Raw genomic sequence first — 21,952 nt, forward strand, 5'->3', positions numbered from 1 at the left:
TGATATCCTTAGATTTGGTGTCACCCTAAGAAGGACCAAGCCTTCTTGTATCTTCTTATGAGTGAGGCAAACTCTCTTGGACGTCCCCAGCAGACCTTACCTCCCATCTCCTAGGCAAGACATGAATTACAGCCCACTCTCAAAATGGCAATGCAAATGAGATTACTTTGAGACCCTGAGACTATGCACAATTTATCCAAGAATTGGACATCAGGTTTCTATAAACAAAGATGAAGTGGGAAATGGATGGAGGAAAGGCAACTAATCGTGTCTGCTGCACGTATACATTGTAAAAGAAGTCAAACCAAACAAAGTCAAAAATAAAATTCTCTCATCTATCATCTGTGGATTTTCTCCTCAAAGGCAGCCAAGTTAGCACTTCCTTATGTAGTTATCCTTTCATCAGAAAATCCTAATTTATAATCCCTGTTCATATGTAACTGCCACTAAATATATATAACAGGTTCTTGAATAACATTTATTTAGCATCATGTTGTTATGTTAATGATATACTATAGAAACTTAACTCTTGTTTATGTCAATTAGCCTATGATAAAACTGGTTTTGTTAAAATCATTTTGCTTAAAGTCGCAGAACCTAAGTGAGGACTTACTATGTACAAATGAACTCATACTACACAGATTTAAATACCTCTGTGATCTTCCATATCAATCCAAACAGATCTGCAATGTGGACTATACTCCGAAGGAAGGTTCCAGCTCAATAACAGCCAGAAATAATACTAAACTATTAGGAGAGCACTGACATTTTCGTTCATGTGGAATTCTTTGTGTATATGTCTCAAGCTAGTTGATGAAACAATGGAGAACTTCCTTCATTCTTGCTTATCCTTACTGTCAATATTGTTCTAACATTCAAAAAGGACTAAGAAAGTTTCTAGGTAATTGACTTTCCTAAATATTATGCTAGTGGAATCATTTCTAAGGGATTGATTAGGATTAGGACTTGGGCTGCATATTGGGAGCTATAAACATTATACCCAGTTGGGTATTAGTCATGCTTAGAGGTAGTTTTTCCAGGGACTCTAAAGCCAATTTCTCTGGTGTCTTGCAGCCTGACTTAAACTCTGGATGAGCTGCATATGTACTGCTCCTTAGGTAAAAGAAATTGGATACGATAAAGCACTTTTTGTCCATTGAACAATTAATGCGTGCTGATGTTATCAGTTCTGTGAAAGTATATGGAAGTGCAGCAAGCTTTTGCCTAATAAGAAGAAATGAAAGGGTTCCTGACCATATCTTTCAGAATGTGCCTAAATGTTGCAAGGAAATGTCAAAAAGGGCCATGAACTACAGGGTTTGGGATCATTTGAAATTCTTTTACTTTCTGCCTTTTCAAGAGAAAATTGCCATGTATACCACTTTATGTTCTTTGCTATGTTCAAATATCAAAACTGATTTTTTATTCTTTATCTTCAGATAAGAAATAATAAAATAAAAATATTATAAAAATATCCTTACTAATAGAGAATATACATAATAACATGAGGCAGGCTATGTTGTTGTTTCTTTTTTTTAAATTGAGAAAGATATTTCAGAAATAAGACAAAAACACCATGCAAATTTCATGAATACTGATTGTTTCTGGGGTAGATTATTCATGGACTCTGGTATGATTTGTTGAATGAATGAGACACATGTAACAAACATACATAGTACATTTAATTTTTAAAAATCAACATAAAGACCAGGGGACTAAGAATTTAATTCCCTTCAAACAATGGAATATATATATATATATATTCTTATTATTCTTGTGTTTGATGTCTTATGATACAAATGCTCCATGTAATTTACTGGATAATGATTACCTACATATCTGCTTATATAATTATTTTAATAAATTTCTAAAGATTGAGCCCTGGCTAATGGAAGGCTAGTTGTAATACTGGGTCCACGCAGACAGCTTATCAGAACAGGCCAACCTCTGTTTTCTGCTTGGATGTCATCATTCTGTGACTATGAAAGCATGAAACTGGAGACTCTTCCAGCAGGTCATTGTCACTACAACTTGCTCAAACAAAAATAAAACAGCTTTTCATGCTTATTGATCTTGGACTTTTTGCCATTTTTATGCTCTGTTGACCTGAAGCTCAGTAAAGCTATATTTTGTAAAAGGAGCTGAAAGTTTTCTTTCTCAGTAGATGAGACATTTCACATTTTGGCTCCATGCAAAAACAACTTCAATTTTTTTTTTTTTTTCCAAATGCCTTCTCTCTGTGACTTTAAAAGAATAGTTGATCTTTAAGTAACACATGTGATATTAGTTTTTCCATTTTAAAATAATCACATTATTGCAGACATTTTAATAGCTGTAGAGGTTGCTATGTATTAACATGATTCATGGTCCTTGACAGCACTGTGTGTGAAAATCCCCCAGGAATGCAAAATACAAAACTCCATACACGTTCAAATTTTACTGCCTGCAGCTAAAAGAAGGGAAAGAACTTAAAACTGTTGAAACCCTTCAACTTTAAAAGCATTAATAGATGGTCCCAGGGGATTAAATCTAAATCTTAATGTGTAAAAATCAAGTTAATAACCGGAGAGATTAATATGGCTGCATTTGATTATTGTGATAATGCAAACAATTAGTACTGCTAAAGTGAGATGTATTAGCCTCCTCCTTGGCCCTCACATCAGCAAAGCACTGGGAACAAATGGAAATAAGACATTTGACTAGAAGGTTTTCTGTTGGATTTTAAATTTTTTTTGTCTTTGTCTTTCCTTCACTATAGCTGACTCATTTTTAAAATTTTATTTCAGACAAGTATCAAAATAGCTTTTCATTCTGAAACTATGATTTCTATAAAATTGATTGCAATGATCAAACATTATCAATTTTATAATGTCAAAAAATTATTCATGTTTACTTCCTTAATATTGGTTACTTTATAAATCTTCATGATCAATGAAAACAGAAAGCTGAGGCGAGGGGTGATTTGAGGAAAGAAAGGGAACAAAGAAAAGGTAAATGTGCTGTGTGAGTTATATCCCATTTAATTTTAAGTTCTTAAGGTTCTTTCAAGAGGTAATAATCATCACCCTTATAATGTTTTAGCTCCATCAGACATTTTTCTTGATGGTGGTTCCTGGAGAAACAGGGACACCAGGCAAATCTGCCTGAGAGTATAGTACATCCTCATATTAGACAAGTTCCTACCTTTTCCTTAATCTTGTACCAGATAGAAAAATGGGCCACATGTTTGTGGGCAGTGGGAAATACATCGCTATAAACAAAGGAGTCAACTTAAAAGGAATAAGTCTGGCCATGTGAATAAATGGATCAGATGTTCTGCCAACAGTTAACTGATGCTAGAAAGACATCTGCCCTACAAATAAAATCAACAGAAAAGAAATATAAGCCTTATTTTTGAAAGCCAGATATAAAACCTCATGAAGCCTCAGCAATAAGTAGGCACTGCAGTAAGCAGAAGTCCATCCGAAACAGAATCCAATTTTTTTTTGAATGGGTATTTTTTTTCAGATCTTCAAAATTTTAAAGTGATATTACTTTGCTATTGAAAAGTGAAATTAAAGTAAAATGAGTGAAGAGTTAATAAGATGTATTTTGAGGCAAATGAAAACAAAGGAAGCTTAGAGAATGGACATTTTAATGATTTATTTGGGGGAAGGGGTGCTCAGACATGTTCTGGCCTATGTCACTTGAAACCTTTTATTTTGCTTCTCAGTTCAAATCTGTGTAGTGCATCAAATGGGTGTCCCATTCGTTATTTTTGTTTAAGCAGTGTCTGCAGGGAATTCCAGAAGACCATTTAATAAACTGCAGCAACAATGGAATATTTGTTCACTTTTCAAAGTATCTGAGAAAAGTGTGTTTAGAGGTAAGGAATGGGTAGCTGTCAGTAGCTGCTGCTCCCTGAGCCTGGCAGCCTCGTGACAGTTACTAATATCAGCAGATTTAATGTGTTTAGTCTAGTTGTAAGGTTTGTGATGTGTTTTTGATTTCCTGCTTCAGAAATGCATTTTGGCTAGAAAACAGTGAAGCATACAATTCTTTCTCCTACCATACCACAGTCAGGAAATTGTTACCTTTGTACCCAATTTATAGTACATAATAAGTTACCTACATGCAGTCTAAGATTCTTACTTCTTGATTATTCAATCAGTGTGTGAACAAGAGCAAAAAGGTAATGGCTGCTGAGGCATGTGTGGTTAAACAGAAGGCCCTTCGGCACACCTAGGCTGTGGGAGGAATCTCAAAGAGCATTTTTGTTTCCTTTCTCTTTGATGCTTCAGTTTGTCTTTATTCTCCAGGGACTGCCAAATTGCCTCATTGTCTTTTAAAATCTTTTACATTCTCCCTTGCTTTAGAACCAATTTGGAAAAGGATTTACAAACCATTTGCCGAACTTGAACAGAGCGCTTTTCTCTTCATGTTTCTTTATATGAAGTGAGTGGTTTATGCATCTTTCCTTTTCTTGCATCTCTTAAAAAAATATTTTGTTCCTTTTCTCAGTATCCATTTAAAGACATCAAAGGGTTGGGGAAACCTCATGGTGGGCTTTTGCACACTTCAGGGCTTTTTGTTGTCTTAACTTTGGCTTACTCTTCTGTTTCATGATTTGTGATAAGTAGTCAAATTCTATTTTTAACACGGAGTTTTACTTTTGGTGCATTTTGTTAGAAAAGCTTGGGGTGCGAAGCTCGAGTTACTGTTATTTTATAGTTTAGAAATCAGATCTATTTTAACTAAATGTTGTTTAATAACCATACAATGAATGATAATTAGACTTATTCTTAATTTCATTCCAGAAAAAAGAAATAAAGAGAGATATTTAAAAATCATTTTGCAAGAAGGTATTTTTATTTTGTTTTGGGGCTTCTAAAAAAAAATTTATTTTAGTCTCAAACATTTTTGTTAGTGTACTTATGTCTCCTTTTCATAAATCAGTATATAAATAACAGAAATTGCTGAAAATAGTTGCAAAAATAGTTGCCTGCTCCACTCAAAAATATCCCCTTAACACTATTTAATGACAACAGAAAAAAAAAAACAACTATAAGATACAGAATAATTACATATTTTTACAACAAAGACAATTTATTTTTAAATTTAATAACTACGAGAAAATCTTATAGAAAGTGTGGCAAAATGAAAGGAAAACTCACAAAATCATTGCCATTGAGAGACAACTGCTATCACTTTCTATGTATTTCCTTTGTTGAAAAGAAACAGCATTACATATTTCATGCTAAAAACATACTTTATATTTTGCTATTTCTGAGTTCAAAAAGGAGAGATTTTGTTTCTTTAAAACGAGGTCTCAAAATGAAGCCTGCCTAGAGGGGCCTGGGTGGGGGCACACGCAGGCTAGTCCCCCAGTCTCCAGGTCAGCGGGCTGCTGGGACGCACCCATTTCTTTGGGCACAGGAGGGTTTCCCGCTGTTTTTCCAGGAGTGACCTAGAAGGAGGTTAATGATTCCAAAGAAGAACTTTCCCCTCAGGGAAAATTTAATCTTGTGACCTTTTTCTCTATCTGTCCATTTCTTTTAACTCATAGACTACCTTCATTTAACTTACATCAAGCTGTTTTATTTTCTTCAAAAACAATGTGAAAGTGACTGCTTTGCTTTCATTTAACCCTTGAGCTGGATGAATTTCAAAATGAAATTTCTATGGAAAGTATGGCCTTAAAGTTCTCTTTTCCAAACGCTATATTTCTCTCTCTCAAAAAACAAAAACAAAAAAAACAAAAAAAACAAAAAAAACCCAAAAAACCTCTTATAAACACCGTGATAGGGAAGTCCAAAAAAAATGCTATTTGCATTACTCTTAAAATTGTCGTGCCTAGTGACTATACACAGAAGCAAAAAGTTCAGAATAAAACATTGCTTGGTTAATTGATTTATATATTCTTTTAAAATATTTTGGGGGAATTTTGTATGCGTGTGTGTGATAGATTTATTGGTGTGTTCCAAGTATTAAGATCAATGATAAGGGAATTTTTAGTAAGAAATATGTAAATGATGACAAAGGTCTCTTTAGAGAGAATTGAAGATTATGAAAAACTATCAGCTTTACCTAGCCAGTTTCATTTTTCCTCTACCTGAAATATGCAGACATAAGTGGATCAAATTTAGTGTCAGAATACAGTAAAATAAAACTATAATTATTTTATTATTCTCATGGGTTCAGACTCGGGTGCAATGAGTTCTTGAGGGTAAAGTGAAAACAGAAACTGCCTTGTGCTCAAAGTTGTTAGTTTTTTAAAAACAACTTTTTATTCTGCAACAGAACCAGGGCATTTTCAGCATGATCATATTACCTGGTTTTACTGCCAACATAACTTAGAATGAATATTTCTTAATTTTTAGCATTATAACGTTCCATTTTGGAAACACAATAAATCCAGAATATTGTGATTCTTGCAAATGTATAATACAGTGTATGCATACATTTTCTAGTATTTAATATGCTATATTGCCCAGAGAATTCTATTTTTTTCCTTTGTGGTAAATGCCATTCAGAGGCAGCTGAAGGTAGAACAAACTACCAAAGAAAGCTCCAGCCACTCAGCTAATTGATTTCTGGAGGCTCACTCCATTAGTAAGCATGGACTGAGAATGTCTTGCATTCTTAGCACTCTGCGTAAATGTTAGCTAGGACCAGTCTTTGCTCTCAGGCTATCAAGAAACTGTGAAAACCATTATCATCACAGGACAATTAAAGATGAACTATATGTGAATTATTGTAGTACTGACTATGACAAAAGGAAAAACAACAGTAGCTAATAAACAATGTAATTTTTACAAAGTGCTTTTACATAGACCATTATAATTTCTGCAAGTTACTTGGGGCTTCGATTTCTTGAGAATAATAATATCTTTTGCATTCCTCACAGGGTTGTTGAGGAAATTTGATAATATGAAAGTATTGTATGCCAGGCACTGTGCCAACAGCTTTACAGGTAAGGTAACAGAAGCCCAGAAAAGTTATAGTATTTGCCTTGGGTAAGAGCAGTACTTAAGTGGCAAAGCTGAGATTGTTTTGCCTTTTCCTCACAGTGTCTGACAATAACTGACATTGTTTAAATTAGAAAGTCCAAGATCAAGCTCACTGTCTCTTTACCAGCACTTGTCCTGCCTTTGCTACACCCTAATTTGGTGGATAACAGTCCCATTTCTTGGTCTATCCAAGCCAGAGATCCGGGATTCATCATTTCTTCCTTCATTTCCCATTCAACCAATCACCAAGGCTTAGGTTCAATCTCTAGATTACACGAGAAGGATCTATAACTCTTATTCTCACTGTCAGTGCCCATGGTTAGAATTCTCACACTTGCCTGCCTGGCTCATGGTAATCCTCCCTACCCTAGCTGATCTGTTTGCCTTTCCCTTCCACTCTCCCCTATACTATATCTTAGTGATCTTTCCAAAGCACAAATCCGATTCTGTTATTCCTCGGCTCACAGCCTTCGAGGGCTCCCTGTTCCACCTCCTGCCATGCCTCTCAGTATAGCCTTACCACCTCCTGTGCCATTCACATGTCTCACCCTCACAGTTTCAGATGATTTGTAATTTTCTGCTTGTTCACATTTCCATTCTTTGTGTATTGTACCCCTCTATTTGGAATGGCAGGCCTTCTGCATTATCTAGCAAACAAACTCTGGGCCATCTTTTAGACTCAGATTATTTCTTAGGAAAGAAATCTCTCACTTTCTATCTCCAAATGGTGTTAATCATTCCATTCCCTATGCTACTTAAGGGTCCAGAGCATATATCTCCTTTGCATTCACCATACTGTAGTGAAATTACTTATTTACATGCCCGTCTCCCCCAATAAACTATGAACTCCTTGAGGGAACAGATTTTTATTTCCTTGTGATTTTACACAGTGTCTGGCACATAATAAGCTCTCTATAAAATGTTTGTTGAATTCTAAGAAGTGGGTGGTCATCAGAGCTGAATGTTGCAGATGTATCGAGGAAGGAGAAGGCAGGGAAAAACGAATGATTTTGGAAAGATAGAGGTCACTGATAACCCCCCATTGACAAAGTCCTAGAGAGGTAGTTATGGGCACAAAATAGAAACGGATCATCAGGATTCTGGAATACAGGCTTAATTTCATGCAGATATGAATTTTGAAATATTTTTACATGGCGAATTATTTTTATCTATAACTGCCTATTGGAACTCTTCTTTAACAGACATACATTTTAGTCTATAATCTAGAAATATAAGTTTCAGAAACTTGTTTATAAAAAGTAATTGCTTTTTAAATTTTTGGGAGCCATAACATCGCAGTTTCAAAGTAGGCTCCTAAATCGAGTGTTCCATGGTCGATATACAAAACTCTCTCTTCATTCTTTTCTCTTCCTCTCCCCAGCTCTTCCATCCCTCCCTCCCTCCCTCCCTCTCTCCCTCCCTCTCTCCCTCCCTCTCTCTCTCTCTCTCTCTCTCTCTCTATATATATATATAATCTCCATATCTTATATAACTTATATTTTTATAAACTGCTCTTATGTGATTTGTTGCCCACCACTAAACCATTCTAGGCTGAAGAATATAAATAATTTTAACTCTTTGCAAAAACACTGGGCCAACCCTTATAATTGTACAGATCTGCCCTGCACAAAGAAGCCCACTAAAGAGATGAGTGCCCGGGGGTAGAAGGGGTTGCGGGGGGAGTGCCAACCAACACTCTTTCCCCCAAAGAAGGGGTGAGACTAGGGGACTATGTTCACCAAAGAGGACCTCTCTGTCTAATTCATACCAGGGTGCTACTTGGGCTAACATTGCCCTGCAGAAACTCTTCCATCATTATTTTATTTTATTTGCCTTTCCCTTGACCTATCCTTGCTCTGTTAGGTTTTTATTAAAGTGGAACCACCAGAATTACAGCAATATTTCAGCAGTAGACGCACAATGACTTTATATAAGAATTTGCTGATATTTTCTAGTATTTTGTTGACTTCTTAGATAAAGCCACACAAAATGTACTTGTGTCTCAATAACCACTGGCTGCCACATTGTGCGAACATTTCCATTATTGCAGAAAGTTCCACTGGACAGTGCTATTCCAGAGGGAGGATATTGACAATAATAAACAAATACATGAACAAGGTAATTTTACATAGTGGTTAAGTACAATAAAGAAAACAGAAGTGATGGAGTAGAGAATAAGTGCAGAGGGTACTGAATGCTAGGAAGGAGCAGGAGCAGCCAGGCAAAGCTCTAGGCACTGAACCTTCCAGGCAGAGAGCACAATAAGTGCAAAGGCCCTGAGGTGAGATGGAGCTTAGCATGTTTGAGAAATGGAAAGGTCAGTGTCCCGTGGGCTCAGTGAGGCAGGAGAGGCAAGTGGAAAGGCAGGAAGTCAGAGAGGTGCAGGGGCCATATCCTGCAGGCCCATATATGCTGTGGAAAGGGGCCTGGATTTTGCTCTAATTGCAATGGAAAAGTACTGGAGAATTTTAAACAATGACTGACATGACCCACGTTTTATTTTTAAAAGACCGCTCTGGCTACTTGAAGCAGATCTTGTAAAAGTAAAGTTTCAGATCTGGAGCGAGAAAGGAATAACTATAAGAATGCTGCTATAATAAAGAAATCTGTGTTTATATTTTAAGTTGTGTATACGTTAGTGTCATCTTCATATGCTATCCTCAAATTGTTTCTAAAAACTAAAATGTTGTGTGGACTTCTCTAAAAAGATGAACACAAATTCTAAGAACAAATGGACGGGCTAAAGCTCAAGGATGATGAGAGTGGAATTCTGTATCATAGAGAGACCCTTTCTCTTATGCCCCCTATGGAGGTCAGCAGAGCAGCAAGAAGTTGGTCGGGATGCCCGCTAGTAGATGAAGGATGGAACATGGGGATCTCAGCCCGGGCGGAAGGGCAGGTTCATTCTGGAGGCATCTGAGAACATTCTAAATGTGGCATTGGTGAAGCAATCAGGGAGCAAATCATAAGCCATCGCAAAAAGAGAGGGCCAAAGTCATAGGTATGGAAAGAACTGGTAATAGAGAAATTAACATTTGAAAAAGGAAAGGCAAGAAAGGACAACTTGTTGGAATATGCATTAATTCCTTAGGTCTACAGATAATCCAAAGGAAAAAAAAAGTTAGCAAAGGAAAAATGTATTCCATATTGTTTTTGATATAAGGAAGACCAAATGATTCATCAACAATTTGGAAACATCAACAATATCCCTCGTTGGAGCTATGTTTTATATATATTATATATATATGATAATTGGAGACGATTCTTCTGTTAACTAACTCCATGACTTGGAGCCAATCGCTTGGCATCTTAGATTTTGTTTCTGTATCAGCAAATAAGAGACATATGGTTAGTTCTTATGCATCTCAGATAGCCCTCAGGTTTAAAATAATAGTGGTTTATTGAAATTCCAGAAAGCCTGTGTGTGTGTCAGTGCGTGTGTGTTTTAGAAGTGAGCCACTTTTCCAAAAGCTTCTTTTGAAAGAACAATATAGAAAAGTAGGTAAATAAGAAAATATACTGACCTCGTGATTGAACTTTGTGCTAATAACTTTATTTAAATCAAGTTATTTGGAAATAGTAGCTAGAGATGAAACATATGGCAAAAGAGATATTTTACTATTGTGTGCACTGAAAAATATTATAAATGTAAGAAAGAGAAGAATAAGATAACCCATTTGCCTGGAAACATTGCAGATTCTGAGGCTGGCCACATCTACTGTATATATTGATCTAAGAAGAATCAGAATTTGGAAAGGCTCATGAATGGGGCTTTCGAGTATAGAGAACAGGAACAAAAGGGCAAAAACAATAGGCTGCATAGTATCTGCTTCTTAGAAATCAAGCACTTTCAAACTACTAGTGATGTGTTCCTTCCCCTGGGGTGACACAACCCTGTGCCAGGGGACTGGTAGCAATGAGAACATGGATTTCAGATCCCACTCATCCCCTCATGAACAGTCCATAAACCGTTTGAGATGGTGTGCACCCATACCTTTTCTCAGCTGTGTGCCTGAAATAGTTTTTCTATTTCTGTCTGGCAAAACCCTATTCATCTATCAAGACCCAGGTTGAATGTCACCTCTTCTGTGAAGCCTGCTTCAACCTTCTCAAGTAGAATCAATCTCTCCATTTGTTGTACTCTCAAGTATTTTGATTATCCTCTTAAGATTGTGCTTATGTTTTTTAAAGAACTTTTTCTTCTTTGCTGGATCTTGAAATCCTGAAGGCAAAATTCTGGTTTATTCTTTTTGGTTTCCTGAGTATCCCATGCAGTTATAGTCAGAGAATAAACATGTAATAAATGTATGTTGAATTAATGATGCACGATTAAAAAATTATAGTTGATAAGAAGCAAAATAGGCAGAAAAAGAGAAAAGAGAGAGCAGTCTTAGAGAGTTCTTCAATAACAATAGAGGTGCAAATATGAGGTTCAATATGAGAAGACTCAGAGAAAAAACTTTCAAAGTAGTTGGGCAAAAAGAATGAAGATGGCCAAAAGAAAAAGAATAAGAAGAAGGAAAGACAAAGAGAGAAAGCAAGAGACTTGAAAGATAAAGACAAGCAAAGATGGGGATAGAAAAAGGAGTGCCAAAATATCCAAAAAAACAAGCGAAGGGGGTTATTAGTAGGACATTCCACCTCCACTATAGGATTGGAGAAATTTGGAAACAAGGAAGAAAGCCCAGCAAAGTTGCAAATGATAATACTAAAAAAAAAAAAATCCTGATTATGAGGATTAAGACTAATGGGTGAGTTTTTGTTGGGGCTGGAAAAAAATAATTAAAAAATATTAGCACAAATGCTCTAAAATAATAGCCCAGAGATTAATATTTATAATAATTAGTTCCATGAGTGTAAGGTACCCTTATGAAACTTTATAGGAGGAAAAGCTCGAATTACTCTTGGAAAACACATGTGGTGGAAAGGGAAATGTCATTTGTTGACTTTACAGTGGGTACTTGGTGCTTTGTAAATTTATTTCTTTAGACTAAAAACGTTAATCTCCACCTTTTCATACTTGAGAAAACATGTAAACATGCTCTTTTACTTCTTCACACAGCTGACTAGAAAATGGACTATAAAAGATGGCAAGTGGATGGCGAGAAAGGAATAGTGGTTAATATTTACACATGGACTATTATTTTAGAGCGTTTATGCTAAAAAACGAAATCCATTTGGTAAGAAAATTTCAAAAGAAAAAACAAAATTACCTAAAAAAGAATACTAAAGCTTCTAAGGAAAGAGCTGCTCCTCTAAAGGGTGGGTTTCTTATTTAATTTAGAAAGAATTCATTTATTGTTAGATGGCATGACCATTTGTCATTTTTGGCTCCCCAGCATTTGATTCCTTTCCTCTTTGAAGAAGTAACACTTGGGTGATATCGGAGGGCAGTCGGAACTCATCTTCATCTACCAAAAGGTGGGCAGAAAATTTTTGCCTCTGTGCCCTGGCAGGGGACACAGTCATGTGACCACAGCTCAGCTGATGGATACTTTACTCTGAACTTGAGATCTTTAGGGAAGGATGTAAAAGGCCGGAATCGCTAGAGATCATGTACAGTGGCAGCAGTGGATTCCAAAGTCTAGCAGTGCTCAAGTATTCTGCAACATGATGTTCTGACCAATGTCACTGAGGCACAACCTTGACTGAGCTTTAACAGATTTCAGCCTCTCTTAGTGCTTATGCCTTTACCGAACATCCTTCTCCAGCCTTCCTTGATTCTATTAGCTACCTGTTACCTTTTGATAGATTGCTTTCTTGCTTAAGTTTGCCTGAATTAGTTATCAAGAAACTTGCTATAGAATGTTTGTGTCCCCCCATTCATATGTTAAATCCTGATACCCAATGTGATGGTGTTTGGAGGTGGGGCCTTTGGGAGGTGATTAGGTCATGACAGTGGATCCCTCATGAATGAGATTAGCACCCTTATGAAAGAGGCCCCAGAGAATTTCTGGTCTCTTTTGTCATAGGAGGAGGACGTAGTAAGAAGATGGCCATTTACGAACTAGGAAACAGCCCTCACCAGACACCGAATTGCCCAGTGCCTTGATCTTGAATTTCTAGCCAGTTGAACTGTGAGAAATAAATTTCTGTTGTTTATATGTCATCCAGCCTATGGTATTCTGTTATAGAAGTTTGAACAGACTTAGACAAAACTCAACTGATATACCAACTCATTGACAATGGTGATTAAAGAAGTTTTATAGAGTTGGGAAGTCCTCATTACATCATTTATGCAATAAACATTTTTTGAGCAAATATAATGGTTGAGGTATTATGCTAGGTCTTCAGGAAATAGAGCTATTTTATGAGAACATTATCACTACTTATATAGGCTAATGAAGAGAGTCTGATATGTAAACCATATTTCTAATCCCACATATATTAATTATCTATTGATGTGTAACAAATTACCCCAAAACTAAGTGAAATAAATAACAAACATTCATTACCTCACAGGTTCTGTGGGTCAGGATTCTGGGAGTGGCTATGGGTCTCTCACAAGATTTCAATGAGAATGTTAGCTGGAGTTGGGGTGTCTCATCTGAAGGCTTGATCGAAGGAGCCATTTCCACGCTAACTTGCATGGTTGTTGTTGGGGTTCAGTTTCTTGTGGGCTGTTTGACTGAGAGCCCCAGTGTCTGGCTGACTGCTGGTCAGTGGCCTCTCTCATTTCCTTGTTATGTGAGCTCTTCCATACAGTAGCTTGCAACATGACAGATGGCTTTTCTTAGAGTGAGCAAGTAAGAAAAGCCATAGAGAGGAACTTCTGTAATATAAACTCAGAAGTAGCATCCCATCATTTGTGCCATATTCTATTTGTTGAAAGCAGTTCACTAGGTGAAGCCTGAACCCAGGGCTTGAGATGACACAACAGCATGAACACCAGAAGGTAGGGTTATTATGAGCCATCTTGGAAGCCACCCACCATACCATGACAAACACACAATTTCTGCAGGTACTTTAGGCACATGGAGGGTGATGGTGGGGAGCTAGGTGAGGGTAGGACGCAGAAAAAAAAGGGAGAAAGAATCAAGGAAAGCTTTCAGGGAAAAGTAAAACTTTAATGGAGTTTGTGCAAAATGGGTTACTGAAAATGCTTTTTAAGAATAAACATAGAAGGATGCAAAAAATTTTTACCCCTTAGGCCAACAGATTACATCCTGTGAGAGCTTCTACCAGAATTTGCATTGTCAGATTGTAGGCAGTAAACATTAATAACTGACACAACACTCAGTCTTTAATAAATAGGACAGAGGGAAAGATACTTAGTATATTCACCAGAAGGGAGATAGGTAGAGTTTCTAGGGAATACCCAGAAGGTGGCATTACACATAATGGGGCATGATTTAGTGTTAAATCATGCAAGTGTAGAGCTTCATATCCAAATGCACAACATAGAGATTGGGAAAACTGGCAAATTTGAAGGCAGGTAAAAATCATTAAAGAAGAAAAATAAGATTGATGAAGTAGGCATGCTTCTGTACCAGCAATATAAATCCATTTGAAAACTATGCAGCAAATTGAAAGCCAGTCCGTATATCTAGTCAATAAGAAAAAGGAAATAATCTCAAAGAACTTGGTTCATATGCAGTTGGTGCATTAGAGAAGAAGGTAGATTGTGACTTCCAACTATAATGAATATTTGTAGACAGAGTACAGAGTCAATAGAAAATAACTGCAGAAGCATGCTGGTAAGAAAGAAGGGAAAAATGGGAAAATTATGAAAGGAGCCCCCTTTAAAACCCTAAGGGCGGAAAGAATCATGCAAGACAAAATTAAGAAGAGAGACTAGAGGAAAGCAAGGAGAAAATAAAAACTTGGGAAATATGGGGGATGGGGTCCCTATGGAACTGATTCTGCGTCATCAAACGTTTTTAATTCCATTTTTTATACATGTTATAACTGGCAACCTCTATTGAGACCGTTTTTTTTTTTTATTGCCTTATAGAAAAGCAAGGCCAACATGATTAAAAGGCAATGTATTCTCTTCCCAGGGAAGGGGAGCTGGGAATGATGAACCCAAGGCTTTTCTTCAGAGTGACATTTTTATGTTACAATTTTAATAAAAAATAAAGTAAAAGGCAGAAGATTGGGGAAAACATTTTAGGTTTTATCTTCCTTACTTTGAATGATAGTGGGAGGGATCAGTGCCCTTGAAAAGAAAAAGCTATCACTTAGAAAAGGGCAGGGTATGAAAACAACAAAACAGCAACACAAAAATTATCACATGGAGCATAAAGAGGGGGGATTTGAATATCCCCAATGGATAATACTACGTAGATAACCTAAGAGAGAAGTATTCTAATAATGTAAAGTTTGAACATTATAGGAAAAATGATGTGAAACAGAAACATATAATTTGCAAATATCTGAAATTTCTAGGCTTTGCACTGGCCTGATAATATCAGTCAAAAAGTACAAATGTGGCTTTTGGAAACCCATTGACAAAGGAAATAAGATTATATACATATAAACAGGGGACAAACCATGAATAAGGTCCAAAGGACTATATATAAAATGATTAAAAACTATGAAAGTGTAAAGTAGAATTTTTCTAAAAGAATATTGTCTCCCACATATTATTTATTGAGCCAAGAGAGTGTTGAGGGTTAAATAATATCAGTGGCATGTGTTTACATGTGTCAAAGGTGAGACTAGAATGATCGCTCTTTCTCTGTTTTATGTCAGCATCCACTTACTTCTCCATCTATATTTTGACCAACCTGATGAATTTCTTTGGAAATTACCAAATAGGTTATTTGAGTTATGACTATGATCACAGGGAGGACCTCATATGGTCTTCTAAATAAAAATAGGGGAAAATAGAGGGTCAAAAAACTTATATTCAAAGAAATTTACTTTTGAAATTTGGGAATTTCATGTTTATGAGAATGAAGGCATCGAAATTGAAAATAGTAACACTGGCTCTGTAGGGAGACAGGAATGCAATGTCTGTAAACAGTTACTAAGCTTAGTTGATATTGCATTGTCTCATCAGAATTCTCTATTACTTAATGTCTCTGCATGTCTTAATTATAGTGGTAATGAAGGTTTATAAATATTATTCAAAGGTACAAAAATTTATGAAGTATTTTCTGAACCGTCAAAGACAGATTAGGTGCTGTTCATAAAACTTCACAGATAAATGAATTTCCTGTGTTCTAATTCTTTGAAAAGTGTTAATCTATAAATTACAACATGCAGATGGCAAATAGTTTATTCTATTTAACTCTGAACAATTTCCAAACACATATGAGAAAAATCCCTACACCTAAAAATTGTTATTTTTATACCATGCCTCTAGTGTACAATATATCTCTTACTATAATATAAAAGTCTGTCTTCCCTTTTCTGAAATCCCAGCTTTGTAAGAACATGTGCTGTATTTTCATAGACTAAAGAAGAAAAAGTCTCAAAAATTATTTAAGATCATTTGATCTGTAAATAAGATGCAACAAAGGCATAATATAGATATAATTTTTTTAATGAAGAGGAATTTTATTCATCGATTTATTAACCACCACTGTATCACAGCAGAGAGGTGTCTACATAATTTAAAAAATTAACCTCTAAATAGCTGGTACTTAGATGGTTATAGATTTCCTTTGCTACATATAGCTTCTAACTGCAAATTTTGGATTTTGTCCTTTTTTATTAAATGTAGTTACCACTGTTGTTAAAGGGTTTCTTTTAATTCTCGCCAGATTTTAATGACAAATATTTTAGTTTTTGTGAACTGTAGTGTTAAGCAGATATTCTGGTATTTTAATAATTATGTTAAACTATGCCAATCAAATAAATCTATTTGTGCTCATTTTTACAAATACTTAAATATAAAAATTTGAGATATAAATTACATGTTCTATTTTAAATATATAACATTAATTTACTTGTGTGTAATATCTAAAACTTGAAAGATATTTATCCATAGGCATCATTATCTAGATATATATAACAAAACATTTTATTTATTATAAATTTTTCAAAATGGCAGAAACATAATTTGCCATTCTAGTAAATGTGATTCCCTCTATATTTCATATTTTAAGTTCTGATTACAGTGATTATTTTTAGTTCATGCCAGTAAGTTCTATAAACTTAATATTAGCAACATAATGCATAATATACATAATATTAGCAACACTTAAAAAGATGGATTCAATTTCTATCAACTACTTTTTTCCTCTATGTTCTCTTTTGATGGTAATGTTCATTTTTTGTTAGTAGATCACTTACCTATATCCTTAAATTCTTTAGAATTCTCAAATGAATACCATTTGGTTTTTCTAATATGTTACAATCTATTTTCTTGAGATGATGCCTCATCTTTTAAAAATACCTTCAAGAGTACTTATTATTACTTGCAAATATTCTAGTGTAAGGTCTCTATTTTCTTTTCACAACTTTTATAGTAAAGAAAGGACTTTTCTTCTTTTTTAAATTTTTTTCAGTAGGTCAACAAAGACCTTTAGGGTGGTTATGAAAGCCTCGGAAAGAAAAGATGACAATTGCAAACACTAAATTTCAAATGTTTTTATATAAGTTGCAATTAAAATTTTAAAATGTCACTCAATCACATTAGTGTAGTATATGACAAATAACATATACCATGCATTAAAAACATAGAAAAGTACTTATGTACATATATCAGAAATGATAGACTTAATGACAAATTTTATGAAAGGAAAAAATGTGAAGTTAATAAGACAGAAAAAAACACTGAAAACAGAATTTATTATTCATAAAGGCAAAATACATTTGCTATATTTATGTATTTTGTACAGACTTTCCATATGAAGTTTTTAAACACTTTTGCAGTCAATTATTACTACCCATTTCATAGATGAAGAAAAGTGGTGGGGGATAGTTATGGGGATTGGGAATGGATATCAAGTAATTTATTGAGGATTACACGATGGATAAGTAAAGTAACTGAGAAGAGATAATAGTTTCTATGTGCTAAAATCATTGCCTTTCCATAACCGTCAGTGACATTTTGCACAAACATTGATAAATGTCAAAAAAATGTTAATTTAAAAGCCCCTTATATATTGTTCTAGCTTTAATATGTTAATATATGTATACGTGTGTCTATATAACACACATTTTATATATTTACATATATAAAACACACATTTATATTTTGCACACACACACAGACACACACATACACACTCAGATGGTCTTTGGTGGAATTTCGCCCCTTCATATGACTTTGAAAGGTCTTTTTAAATGATCTTCCTCAAAAGAAAGCTTCTGGGAAGTAATATGGCATATTATTCAGGCAGATACTACACTTAAATTTGCAATGCTTTTTAAAAAATGTGAAACCGGTCTTTAGAACAATCTAAAAATGTTACATGAAACTGTTAGACACTACAGATAAGAAAGTAAAATGTACGTTAAAGATATTTACATAAAATCATGACTAGACTATTTCCTTTGTTATTGGTTTAGAGTTCAGATTGCAACTTTGACACTATGACTTAAAACTTATCAAAGAGATTTATATTTTGCAATTGACATTTTAAATTGAAGATTTACCTGAACTGGTACCTAATGTTTTCTGTAATTAATTCCTTTGAGGTCAAGTTTTGTAGACACAGAATTCCTTTAACATTAATCCCTCCTTTAGCAATATTTTTATTGTTGGAATTAGCAAATGAAAAAAAAGTTAATCTTTTTGTAATGAGGTTCTCAGTTTCTGGCATTCCGTTTGTTTCACCAATGCAAGATTTTCTTAAAAGTGCAAAATATCTTAAAAGTGGATGCTATAGAGTCAGTGTAAGAAAAAATCTGGAGGTTAAATAAACCACGCATTAATCAGAAATGACAAGTTTAATTATATAGATGCTTAAATTCTTAATGAAGGGACTAATAGAGGGTCTCATTTTAAACTTTATACTATTATTCAGGTTATCTGTACATAATATCTAAAACTTACAAGCTTTATATATTTGTCCTATTTATTCATGAAATGTTACATAGATTACTTGGTGGATAGCAAAATTTGATGGATGATGGTGTTCAATAAATTGTTGAATGACGATTTGTAGCTTAATTTCTAATTTTGATTTAAAAATGGGACTACATCTAAAAGTTAGGAGATAAGTAATTGAGCATATACTGGTTCACTATCCTCAAAATAAATTTTATTGACCAAGAAAAATGTTTATTAATTAGGCATGTTTGCATATTCAGTTCCTAATTATGTTCTCTTGTGTTGGCAAATGAAAGACAAAACACAATTTTCTCTCTTTAGCATCTGTGTTGCCTTCATCATATACGCTGGCTAGTTTATATGTTTTCAGTGTCTGTTTATTTATGAACCATGGAAAGTTAATTGTGAGTTTACTCAGTAGTGCTTAATAAAAGCCAAGTGCTCATCAATTCCATGTAATTGATTATTTCACATGGAATATAATGGCAAGGAATGCTGAGATCAATTGGGAGTCTTGTCTACCTCCCAAAGGTGGGATGGGTATGTTTTGTACTGGATCTCTAGACACCTCAATGAGTCCTATGAAACTACTTGTCCTGTCTTTAGTAAAATCCCTTCTACATTTTCCTTTATGTGTTATTACTCCATCATCAACAGTGACACTCAAATATTTACAAAGTTAAAGTTTTTTACTCATTCTTAAGATGGTGGCTTTAGGTTCATTGACAGATTTTGGAGTTTATGTTTAGAGACATAATCAATGATTTTCTCCCCTTAGTCATTTGATACTGAACTTAAAGTATTTTAAAAAATGTTTCAAAAATACTTCTCCCTATCTCTGTAGGTTAATATATAAGATTTAGGTAAAAATAGTTATTTTGGTCTTCTAGGAGTTGGCACTTTAAACTCCCCCTGGAATTATCATGCAGTACTATCCCACATTGGAACCCAAGACTCTTTAGACAGATCTACATTCTCTGACCTAAGGGTTTCATTCATCTCGTACAGAGGAAGGCAAGAGAAATACTAATATTGGGAAGTGAAAGAACACAGAGTGAAATAGACAAAATAGTATGCTGAGGAAGAACAAAAACTATCAATCTACACAGAAGACAACTTTAATTAGGCTATGCTTTAGTAACATGTTAACAGGATTTCACATTCCAATAAAAACAATTTTAGATGTAATCAGTACTTTAGATGGTATCACTTACAACTTGGGACCACACATACCTGGCACCAGAGCATCCCGCACACATATGGCTACCACATGAAAGGAAAGCATTGCAAAAACTTGGGAGTTTATACTTTTTGTTTTCCTTTCTGAAGGATTTCTGTGAAATTTAATGCTTAAAAAGTTATGTATAAAATCTAGAATCCCATATATTCGAACACAGATTCTGTAGTTAAAGTTGTATGCTTTATTATTTCACAGCCAAGCAAAGGTATATTTAATTGACTGCAATTATGACTTCACTTTAGGAATTACTGTAGATAGATTAAAACTCATTTAATTGTAATGAAGATATTGGGAAAAAACACTGTATCTACTTTAGGGTCAAAACAGTTTAAAGGTTAGATGGGAAAAAATACAACTTCCTCAAAGCTTTGATGTCTTTGGGTGGTCTCTTAATTGATAGTTGTATGTTAATTTTACAGAATGAAGAATTTATCTGGTTAAGAACGATATCACTTGTACTAAATTCTGTACATTTGTGTTATTAATTCTATTCTGAATCTCTTAATTTCCACAAAGACTTGTGAAGCTAATCTTTATTTTGGTAGGGCTGCCTGGCATTTATAACTTGACAAGCGTGTCCAATCAATAAACGGCAAAAAAAAAAAAAATGTAAAATATTCTTCTTTGTAGGACCAGGTCGAAGAAGGAAACTCATGATGGTTTCTGGTTTTGGGATGAGAGCAGGAAAAAATTAGAAAGCAAAATTATCTGAAAACAAACAAAAATTCCACCAATCTGTAAACATTTCAATGTTTCAGAGACTATTATTTTGTTCCCATATTTAGTTCATATTTTCTGACCTCTTGCTTTTTTTTTTTTTTAACCGAGAAAGCTTTATTTTCCAGCCAGAGCTCTGTCAATTAAGAACATTATTTAAAGGACCGAAATGAAAGCTGTCTCGTTAGAATCACATTATGATATTCTTCAGCGTCACTGACTTTGTCTAAACGAAAAGAAAAAAAAAAGTCCAAACAACTTGCCTTTAAAAAGATTCCGAATAAGAGAGACTTGGCAGGTCTGTTGTTGCCCTAGAAAAGATTTCCCTAGTGTGGGTAACAAGAAAAGCCACACTTTATTTTAAAGTCCGACAATGCAAAGTCAAGCAATGCATTTCCTTTCTTGCCCCCTCAATGACAAATTGTTGCCTTTTTACATTCATCCTACCAGAAGGGGGACCTTTCCACTTTCAGATGCTCCTCTGCTTTAATTTCTGAAGAGAGAAAAAGCGAGCAGAAGAGCCCCGAGATCCGCCGTGGAGCTCTAATAACATTTCGGCGGCGGCGGCGGCGGCGCGGGTGTGCGAGCGGGCGGGCGGGCGCGAGGGGCGGTGGCGTGGAGCGGGCGGGACGGGCGGCGCGCGGGGGCGGTGGCGGCGGCGGCGGCGGCTGCGATTGGCGGCGGGCGGGGCAAGGGGCCCTCGGCCGCCGCCTGGCTCCGGATCCGCGCGCCGCGGCCGGCGCCTCCAGTCCGGGTCTTGGCGGGGCCCCTCCTCCCTCCCGCTCCCCGCGCTCTCGCCTTTTAATCATGCCCCTCTGTCTGTGTGTGAGTGCAGGCAGGCTGACAATGATTTCCTCAGTGATTACGTACAGAGCGAGTCCCTGCGGGTTAGGGGCCCCCTCTGGAGCCATCCTGATGGCTTTGGGGGCCTTGCTTCCATTTTCCATTATTATGTGGACTACCGGAGCGACAGCGCAGTCCAAGACCTTGCAGGTTTGTGATGAGGAGGGAGCACACAGCACACTCCTTCTCCTCCTCCTGCTCCCGGCTCTCCTCCTC

At 35.7% G+C, this 21,952-nt stretch overlaps 1 protein-coding gene across 4 annotated transcripts in view; it reads left to right on the plus strand.

The window, feature by feature from the left end:
* The first annotated feature begins 21,640 nt into the window (after positions 1 to 21,640).
* Positions 21,641 to 21,952, plus strand: part of ZNF521 (zinc finger protein 521) — a 269,739-nt gene continuing 269,427 nt past the window's right edge. The window contains exon 1 of one of the 4 annotated variants that reach the window (XM_023530847.1): positions 21,641 to 21,886. The gene's annotated coding sequence lies outside the window, so the exon portion shown is untranslated. The remainder of the gene's footprint in view (positions 21,887 to 21,952) is intronic. The other 3 variants (XM_011360408.2, XM_023530848.1, XR_002780401.1) reach the window with 3 other exon arrangements.

This window comes from Pteropus vampyrus, unplaced genomic scaffold (assembly GCF_000151845.1).
Source record: "Pteropus vampyrus isolate Shadow unplaced genomic scaffold, Pvam_2.0 Scaffold55, whole genome shotgun sequence".
Taxonomy (NCBI): Eukaryota; Metazoa; Chordata; class Mammalia; order Chiroptera; family Pteropodidae; genus Pteropus; species Pteropus vampyrus.